Genomic DNA, 10,392 nt, shown 5'->3' with positions numbered 1-10,392 from the left:
GATTTTAACCTAATAGTATTATTTATTAAATTACTGTTTCCCACTTGTGTACTGTGGGTTTTCCCATTATTTATTTATTTCTCCATTTAGGTTTAAATTGTTTTAATCTCTTTTTTAATTCTTTTTTCTTTTTCTTTCAAGGGATTCTAGGGTGGCATAGGTATGCGTTCGCCTGTGTTTGTCCTTATTGGGAGTTGTAATGAATTAGAATGATTCTTATGAACAGGCCGACCAGAAGGGAAAAGAACAGTAGAGCGAATTGCAAACATGAGGCACGGGCTGATTAGGGTTGGGGTTAGGGTTAGCGGTTAGGGTTAGGGTTAGGGTTAGGTGGTTAGGGTTAGGGTTAGGCGGTTAGGGTTAGGGTTTAGGGTTAGGGTTAGGCGGTTAGGGTTAGGGTTAGGGTTTAGGGTTAGGGTTAGGCGGTTAGGGTTAGGGTTAGGGTTTAGGGTTTAGGGTTAGGGTTAGGCGGTTAGGGTTAGGGTTAGGGTTTAGGGTTAGGGTTAGGCGGTTAGGGTTAGGGTTAAGGTTAGGGTTAGGCTGTTAGGGTTAGGGTTAGGGTTATGGTTAGGGTTAGGCGGTTAGGGTTAGGGTTAGGGTCGGGGTAGGCGCTAACCTGTGTGCACTGGCCATCTTATGTCGCTCACTCCACTGGGTTTCACCCCCATGTCAGCCGGTCCATTCCCACCATTCTTTTTCTCTTTTGTTGGACTCGGTGAGTATATTTTTACGGTCATGTCGTGTCTGCATGCCGTGTGTCTTTTTTATCGTGCCTCCCGGTGGGATTGAGCCTTTGTCGAGCCTGTCAGGCTGTGGTGGAGTGACACGGATTCCCCTTCGTGCGTCGGAACCGTCCCGTTCGCGGTCCCTGATAGGGATAGGGTCTTTTTCCTGTCTGGTACAGGAGTTTGGGCGGACGCCGGGAGCGTGTCGTACTTGCGGGGAGGCCGGGAAGTTGAGAGAAACGTCCGAGAGGCTGCCCGCGTCCTCGTCGCCGACGGAGGACACATCGCTCTGCGGGTCAGTCATCGTGGACCTCGTTTGTTTTCTCTGCGGGGTGGACGTTTCGGACTCCTGTTCGGCCTGTGGGCTTTCGAACAGAGTCTCGAGGTTCAGCGGAGCTACCGTCATCTCCGCGTACTGTCTGGCCTCGTCGACCGTCTGGCGCTTGAGTTTTGTACCGAAGGTACGTTCGGCCCACTGGGTGGCTCTGTCGAAGGAACGGTCCCACCCTTCGCATCCGATCCGTTCGAGTTTGTTCCCCTCTTCGGACAACGCCTTTGCGTAGTGGCTATTCAGAATATCGATGGTGTTCTGAGCCCACTTTTTCGCATTGTCCTCAATGAGGGCTCGTGTGGCGGCATTTGGCAAAGCCGGTTTGATCACCTCCGACAGGTATTTTACAATCTGGCCGATCGCAGGAGGCTGCCCTTGGCGGATATTGTTGATATGATGTGACAATTTTATAATCTTGAACGACGTGCGGACCGAGTCGATATGAGGGTCCGTAAACTGTTTTGGCTTTTGTTTCTGCCCGTGGTGTGATTTTTTGTTTTTGGGGTGCGAGCGCACCATATACTGAGGCACAGAGGGACAGGGCCTCGAACGGGCCCGGGATTCAAAAGGTTGCGGCCTGTCAGGCCGACGATCAAAGTCACGATAGTGAGTAGGGGCCGTGCTCCTACGGCCTCCGTATTCGACCATCTCCGCGTAGGAGAACACTCTTTCCCCCTGTGCACGGTGCTCTATGTCGCGGTGGGAACGGGGCGTAGGCCGAGCCATACTCTGGACGGCACGTCTGCGTCCGCGTGTGACCATAGTCCAACCGTCTCTCTCTGGCCAAGCCATGGTTTAAGAGTCTTATCCTTTTTAATGTGTATGTGTGTTCGTAGAGTGATTGTGGAGCTAAATGAATGAAGTTGGACCTTTTTTCTGTATTTTAGGTGCCAGAGGATTCCTGGGGAGAACGGAACCAGGTAAGTAGGCTTATTTATTATTTTTAATGTTTTTTTGTGTGTTCTCAGGTAAGTAGGATCTTAATTAGTATCGTGTACTTTTTTATTTCCAGGAAAATAGGGCTTGATTTGTGTAAGATACTTGTTATATTCCCAGTTAATAGGGCTTAATTTGTATTATATACTTTGTTATCAATTGTATTTTGGGGAATTTTTATTTCAGGTCAATAGGTCTTAATTTGTAATATGTGCTTTTTAATTTTCAGGGAAGTAGGGCTTAATTTGTATAAGATATCTGTTATTCTCCCGGTTAATAGGGCTTAATTTGTATTATATGCTTTGTTATCAATTGTATTTTGAGGAATTTTTATTCTGAATCAGTGGAGTCCCTTTCCTTGAATTGTTGAGTGAGGATAAATTAACAAGCCGTTGCAACGTTTCGGTTCTCCTGGAACCTTCTTCAGGCAGGCTTGTTATTATTTGAAATTAATTAAGCAAAAAGATTGAGGATCCAAAGAATATGAGTATTGTTTAAAGGCTTTCTCTCAAAGAGCTGCAAGCAGTGAGTGAGCTTTTGCCTCCTCAACTGTCCCTTTTTATAGTATAGGGGGCGGGACTCTGTTTGAATTGGCCAATAGGAGGCTCTCCCATGTTTCTGTGGTTTTTGAAAGATAACAGCCTTGGGCCAATCAGAAAATTAACTATTTTACTCATATGTAGTGGGGCTTTTTGCATTGTTTTGTTTAGATTTTAACCTAATAGTATTATTTATTAAATTACTGTTTCCCACTTGTGTACTGTGGGTTTTCCCATTATTTATTTATTTCTCCATTTAGGTTTAAATTGTTTTAATCTCTTTTTTAATTCTTTTTTCTTTTTCTTTCAAGGGATTCTAGGGTGGCATAGGTATGCGTTCGCCTGTGTTTGTCCTTATTGGGAGTTGTAATGAATTAGAATGATTCTTATGAACAGGCCGACCAGAAGGGAAAAGAACAGTAGAGCGAATTGCAAACATGAGGCACGGGCTGATTAGGGTTGGGGTTAGGGTTAGCGGTTAGGGTTAGGGTTAGGGTTAGGTGGTTAGGGTTAGGGTTAGGCGGTTAGGGTTAGGGTTTAGGGTTAGGGTTAGGCGGTTAGGGTTAGGGTTAGGGTTTAGGGTTAGGGTTAGGCGGTTAGGGTTAGGGTTAGGGTTTAGGGTTTAGGGTTAGGGTTAGGCGGTTAGGGTTAGGGTTAGGGTTTAGGGTTAGGGTTAGGCGGTTAGGGTTAGGGTTAAGGTTAGGGTTAGGCTGTTAGGGTTAGGGTTAGGGTTATGGTTAGGGTTAGGCGGTTAGGGTTAGGGTTAGGGTCGGGGTAGGCGCTAACCTGTGTGCACTGGCCATCTTATGTCGCTCACTCCACTGGGTTTCACCCCCATGTCAGCCGGTCCATTCCCACCATTCTTTTTCTCTTTTGTTGGACTCGGTGAGTATATTTTTACGGTCATGTCGTGTCTGCATGCCGTGTGTCTTTTTTATCGTGCCTCCCGGTGGGATTGAGCCTTTGTCGAGCCTGTCAGGCTGTGGTGGAGTGACACGGATTCCCCTTCGTGCGTCGGAACCGTCCCGTTCGCGGTCCCTGATAGGGATAGGGTCTTTTTCCTGTCTGGTACAGGAGTTTGGGCGGACGCCGGGAGCGTGTCGTACTTGCGGGGAGGCCGGGAAGTTGAGAGAAACGTCCGAGAGGCTGCCCGCGTCCTCGTCGCCGACGGAGGACACATCGCTCTGCGGGTCAGTCATCGTGGACCTCGTTTGTTTTCTCTGCGGGGTGGACGTTTCGGACTCCTGTTCGGCCTGTGGGCTTTCGAACAGAGTCTCGAGGTTCAGCGGAGCTACCGTCATCTCCGCGTACTGTCTGGCCTCGTCGACCGTCTGGCGCTTGAGTTTTGTACCGAAGGTACGTTCGGCCCACTGGGTGGCTCTGTCGAAGGAACGGTCCCACCCTTCGCATCCGATCCGTTCGAGTTTGTTCCCCTCTTCGGACAACGCCTTTGCGTAGTGGCTATTCAGAATATCGATGGTGTTCTGAGCCCACTTTTTCGCATTGTCCTCAATGAGGGCTCGTGTGGCGGCATTTGGCAAAGCCGGTTTGATCACCTCCGACAGGTATTTTACAATCTGGCCGATCGCAGGAGGCTGCCCTTGGCGGATATTGTTGATATGATGTGACAATTTTATAATCTTGAACGACGTGCGGACCGAGTCGATATGAGGGTCCGTAAACTGTTTTGGCTTTTGTTTCTGCCCGTGGTGTGATTTTTTGTTTTTGGGGTGCGAGCGCACCATATACTGAGGCACAGAGGGACAGGGCCTCGAACGGGCCCGGGATTCAAAAGGTTGCGGCCTGTCAGGCCGACGATCAAAGTCACGATAGTGAGTAGGGGCCGTGCTCCTACGGCCTCCGTATTCGACCATCTCCGCGTAGGAGAACACTCTTTCCCCCTGTGCACGGTGCTCTATGTCGCGGTGGGAACGGGGCGTAGGCCGAGCCATACTCTGGACGGCACGTCTGCGTCCGCGTGTGACCATAGTCCAACCGTCTCTCTCTGGCCAAGCCATGGTTTAAGAGTCTTATCCTTTTTAATGTGTATGTGTGTTCGTAGAGTGATTGTGGAGCTAAATGAATGAAGTTGGACCTTTTTTCTGTATTTTAGGTGCCAGAGGATTCCTGGGGAGAACGGAACCAGGTAAGTAGGCTTATTTATTATTTTTAATGTTTTTTTGTGTGTTCTCAGGTAAGTAGGATCTTAATTAGTATCGTGTACTTTTTTATTTCCAGGAAAATAGGGCTTGATTTGTGTAAGATACTTGTTATATTCCCAGTTAATAGGGCTTAATTTGTATTATATACTTTGTTATCAATTGTATTTTGGGGAATTTTTATTTCAGGTCAATAGGTCTTAATTTGTAATATGTGCTTTTTAATTTTCAGGGAAGTAGGGCTTAATTTGTATAAGATATCTGTTATTCTCCCGGTTAATAGGGCTTAATTTGTATTATATGCTTTGTTATCAATTGTATTTTGAGGAATTTTTATTCTGAATCAGTGGAGTCCCTTTCCTTGAATTGTTGAGTGAGGATAAATTAACAAGCCGTTGCAACGTTTCGGTTCTCCTGGAACCTTCTTCAGGCAGGCTTGTTATTATTTGAAATTAATTAAGCAAAAAGATTGAGGATCCAAAGAATATGAGTATTGTTTAAAGGCTTTCTCTCAAAGAGCTGCAAGCAGTGAGTGAGCTTTTGCCTCCTCAACTGTCCCTTTTTATAGTATAGGGGGCGGGACTCTGTTTGAATTGGCCAATAGGAGGCTCTCCCATGTTTCTGTGGTTTTTGAAAGATAACAGCCTTGGGCCAATCAGAAAATTAACTATTTTACTCATATGTAGTGGGGCTTTTTGCATTGTTTTGTTTAGATTTTAACCTAATAGTATTATTTATTAAATTACTGTTTCCCACTTGTGTACTGTGGGTTTTCCCATTATTTATTTATTTCTCCATTTAGGTTTAAATTGTTTTAATCTCTTTTTTAATTCTTTTTTCTTTTTCTTTCAAGGGATTCTAGGGTGGCATAGGTATGCGTTCGCCTGTGTTTGTCCTTATTGGGAGTTGTAATGAATTAGAATGATTCTTATGAACAGGCCGACCAGAAGGGAAAAGAACAGTAGAGCGAATTGCAAACATGAGGCACGGGCTGATTAGGGTTGGGGTTAGGGTTAGCGGTTAGGGTTAGGGTTAGGGTTAGGTGGTTAGGGTTAGGGTTAGGCGGTTAGGGTTAGGGTTTAGGGTTAGGGTTAGGCGGTTAGGGTTAGGGTTAGGGTTTAGGGTTAGGGTTAGGCGGTTAGGGTTAGGGTTAGGGTTTAGGGTTTAGGGTTAGGGTTAGGCGGTTAGGGTTAGGGTTAGGGTTTAGGGTTAGGGTTAGGCGGTTAGGGTTAGGGTTAAGGTTAGGGTTAGGCTGTTAGGGTTAGGGTTAGGGTTATGGTTAGGGTTAGGCGGTTAGGGTTAGGGTTAGGGTCGGGGTAGGCGCTAACCTGTGTGCACTGGCCATCTTATGTCGCTCACTCCACTGGGTTTCACCCCCATGTCAGCCGGTCCATTCCCACCATTCTTTTTCTCTTTTGTTGGACTCGGTGAGTATATTTTTACGGTCATGTCGTGTCTGCATGCCGTGTGTCTTTTTTATCGTGCCTCCCGGTGGGATTGAGCCTTTGTCGAGCCTGTCAGGCTGTGGTGGAGTGACACGGATTCCCCTTCGTGCGTCGGAACCGTCCCGTTCGCGGTCCCTGATAGGGATAGGGTCTTTTTCCTGTCTGGTACAGGAGTTTGGGCGGACGCCGGGAGCGTGTCGTACTTGCGGGGAGGCCGGGAAGTTGAGAGAAACGTCCGAGAGGCTGCCCGCGTCCTCGTCGCCGACGGAGGACACATCGCTCTGCGGGTCAGTCATCGTGGACCTCGTTTGTTTTCTCTGCGGGGTGGACGTTTCGGACTCCTGTTCGGCCTGTGGGCTTTCGAACAGAGTCTCGAGGTTCAGCGGAGCTACCGTCATCTCCGCGTACTGTCTGGCCTCGTCGACCGTCTGGCGCTTGAGTTTTGTACCGAAGGTACGTTCGGCCCACTGGGTGGCTCTGTCGAAGGAACGGTCCCACCCTTCGCATCCGATCCGTTCGAGTTTGTTCCCCTCTTCGGACAACGCCTTTGCGTAGTGGCTATTCAGAATATCGATGGTGTTCTGAGCCCACTTTTTCGCATTGTCCTCAATGAGGGCTCGTGTGGCGGCATTTGGCAAAGCCGGTTTGATCACCTCCGACAGGTATTTTACAATCTGGCCGATCGCAGGAGGCTGCCCTTGGCGGATATTGTTGATATGATGTGACAATTTTATAATCTTGAACGACGTGCGGACCGAGTCGATATGAGGGTCCGTAAACTGTTTTGGCTTTTGTTTCTGCCCGTGGTGTGATTTTTTGTTTTTGGGGTGCGAGCGCACCATATACTGAGGCACAGAGGGACAGGGCCTCGAACGGGCCCGGGATTCAAAAGGTTGCGGCCTGTCAGGCCGACGATCAAAGTCACGATAGTGAGTAGGGGCCGTGCTCCTACGGCCTCCGTATTCGACCATCTCCGCGTAGGAGAACACTCTTTCCCCCTGTGCACGGTGCTCTATGTCGCGGTGGGAACGGGGCGTAGGCCGAGCCATACTCTGGACGGCACGTCTGCGTCCGCGTGTGACCATAGTCCAACCGTCTCTCTCTGGCCAAGCCATGGTTTAAGAGTCTTATCCTTTTTAATGTGTATGTGTGTTCGTAGAGTGATTGTGGAGCTAAATGAATGAAGTTGGACCTTTTTTCTGTATTTTAGGTGCCAGAGGATTCCTGGGGAGAACGGAACCAGGTAAGTAGGCTTATTTATTATTTTTAATGTTTTTTTGTGTGTTCTCAGGTAAGTAGGATCTTAATTAGTATCGTGTACTTTTTTATTTCCAGGAAAATAGGGCTTGATTTGTGTAAGATACTTGTTATATTCCCAGTTAATAGGGCTTAATTTGTATTATATACTTTGTTATCAATTGTATTTTGGGGAATTTTTATTTCAGGTCAATAGGTCTTAATTTGTAATATGTGCTTTTTAATTTTCAGGGAAGTAGGGCTTAATTTGTATAAGATATCTGTTATTCTCCCGGTTAATAGGGCTTAATTTGTATTATATGCTTTGTTATCAATTGTATTTTGAGGAATTTTTATTCTGAATCAGTGGAGTCCCTTTCCTTGAATTGTTGAGTGAGGATAAATTAACAAGCCGTTGCAACGTTTCGGTTCTCCTGGAACCTTCTTCAGGCAGGCTTGTTATTATTTGAAATTAATTAAGCAAAAAGATTGAGGATCCAAAGAATATGAGTATTGTTTAAAGGCTTTCTCTCAAAGAGCTGCAAGCAGTGAGTGAGCTTTTGCCTCCTCAACTGTCCCTTTTTATAGTATAGGGGGCGGGACTCTGTTTGAATTGGCCAATAGGAGGCTCTCCCATGTTTCTGTGGTTTTTGAAAGATAACAGCCTTGGGCCAATCAGAAAATTAACTATTTTACTCATATGTAGTGGGGCTTTTTGCATTGTTTTGTTTAGATTTTAACCTAATAGTATTATTTATTAAATTACTGTTTCCCACTTGTGTACTGTGGGTTTTCCCATTATTTATTTATTTCTCCATTTAGGTTTAAATTGTTTTAATCTCTTTTTTAATTCTTTTTTCTTTTTCTTTCAAGGGATTCTAGGGTGGCATAGGTATGCGTTCGCCTGTGTTTGTCCTTATTGGGAGTTGTAATGAATTAGAATGATTCTTATGAACAGGCCGACCAGAAGGGAAAAGAACAGTAGAGCGAATTGCAAACATGAGGCACGGGCTGATTAGGGTTGGGGTTAGGGTTAGCGGTTAGGGTTAGGGTTAGGGTTAGGTGGTTAGGGTTAGGGTTAGGCGGTTAGGGTTAGGGTTTAGGGTTAGGGTTAGGCGGTTAGGGTTAGGGTTAGGGTTTAGGGTTAGGGTTAGGCGGTTAGGGTTAGGGTTAGGGTTTAGGGTTTAGGGTTAGGGTTAGGCGGTTAGGGTTAGGGTTAGGGTTTAGGGTTAGGGTTAGGCGGTTAGGGTTAGGGTTAAGGTTAGGGTTAGGCTGTTAGGGTTAGGGTTAGGGTTATGGTTAGGGTTAGGCGGTTAGGGTTAGGGTTAGGGTCGGGGTAGGCGCTAACCTGTGTGCACTGGCCATCTTATGTCGCTCACTCCACTGGGTTTCACCCCCATGTCAGCCGGTCCATTCCCACCATTCTTTTTCTCTTTTGTTGGACTCGGTGAGTATATTTTTACGGTCATGTCGTGTCTGCATGCCGTGTGTCTTTTTTATCGTGCCTCCCGGTGGGATTGAGCCTTTGTCGAGCCTGTCAGGCTGTGGTGGAGTGACACGGATTCCCCTTCGTGCGTCGGAACCGTCCCGTTCGCGGTCCCTGATAGGGATAGGGTCTTTTTCCTGTCTGGTACAGGAGTTTGGGCGGACGCCGGGAGCGTGTCGTACTTGCGGGGAGGCCGGGAAGTTGAGAGAAACGTCCGAGAGGCTGCCCGCGTCCTCGTCGCCGACGGAGGACACATCGCTCTGCGGGTCAGTCATCGTGGACCTCGTTTGTTTTCTCTGCGGGGTGGACGTTTCGGACTCCTGTTCGGCCTGTGGGCTTTCGAACAGAGTCTCGAGGTTCAGCGGAGCTACCGTCATCTCCGCGTACTGTCTGGCCTCGTCGACCGTCTGGCGCTTGAGTTTTGTACCGAAGGTACGTTCGGCCCACTGGGTGGCTCTGTCGAAGGAACGGTCCCACCCTTCGCATCCGATCCGTTCGAGTTTGTTCCCCTCTTCGGACAACGCCTTTGCGTAGTGGCTATTCAGAATATCGATGGTGTTCTGAGCCCACTTTTTCGCATTGTCCTCAATGAGGGCTCGTGTGGCGGCATTTGGCAAAGCCGGTTTGATCACCTCCGACAGGTATTTTACAATCTGGCCGATCGCAGGAGGCTGCCCTTGGCGGATATTGTTGATATGATGTGACAATTTTATAATCTTGAACGACGTGCGGACCGAGTCGATATGAGGGTCCGTAAACTGTTTTGGCTTTTGTTTCTGCCCGTGGTGTGATTTTTTGTTTTTGGGGTGCGAGCGCACCATATACTGAGGCACAGAGGGACAGGGCCTCGAACGGGCCCGGGATTCAAAAGGTTGCGGCCTGTCAGGCCGACGATCAAAGTCACGATAGTGAGTAGGGGCCGTGCTCCTACGGCCTCCGTATTCGACCATCTCCGCGTAGGAGAACACTCTTTCCCCCTGTGCACGGTGCTCTATGTCGCGGTGGGAACGGGGCGTAGGCCGAGCCATACTCTGGACGGCACGTCTGCGTCCGCGTGTGACCATAGTCCAACCGTCTCTCTCTGGCCAAGCCATGGTTTAAGAGTCTTATCCTTTTTAATGTGTATGTGTGTTCGTAGAGTGATTGTGGAGCTAAATGAATGAAGTTGGACCTTTTTTCTGTATTTTAGGTGCCAGAGGATTCCTGGGGAGAACGGAACCAGGTAAGTAGGCTTATTTATTATTTTTAATGTTTTTTTGTGTGTTCTCAGGTAAGTAGGATCTTAATTAGTATCGTGTACTTTTTTATTTCCAGGAAAATAGGGCTTGATTTGTGTAAGATACTTGTTATATTCCCAGTTAATAGGGCTTAATTTGTATTATATACTTTGTTATCAATTGTATTTTGGGGAATTTTTATTTCAGGTCAATAGGTCTTAATTTGTAATATGTGCTTTTTAATTTTCAGGGAAGTAGGGCTTAATTTGTATAAGATATCTGTTATTCTCCCGGTTAATAGGGCTTAATTTGTATTAT

The sequence above is a fragment of the Ictalurus furcatus genome, chromosome 2 (assembly GCF_023375685.1).
Source record: "Ictalurus furcatus strain D&B chromosome 2, Billie_1.0, whole genome shotgun sequence".
Lineage (NCBI taxonomy): Eukaryota > Metazoa > Chordata > Actinopteri > Siluriformes > Ictaluridae > Ictalurus > Ictalurus furcatus.
Note: the sequence above shows the minus strand (reverse complement) of the source record.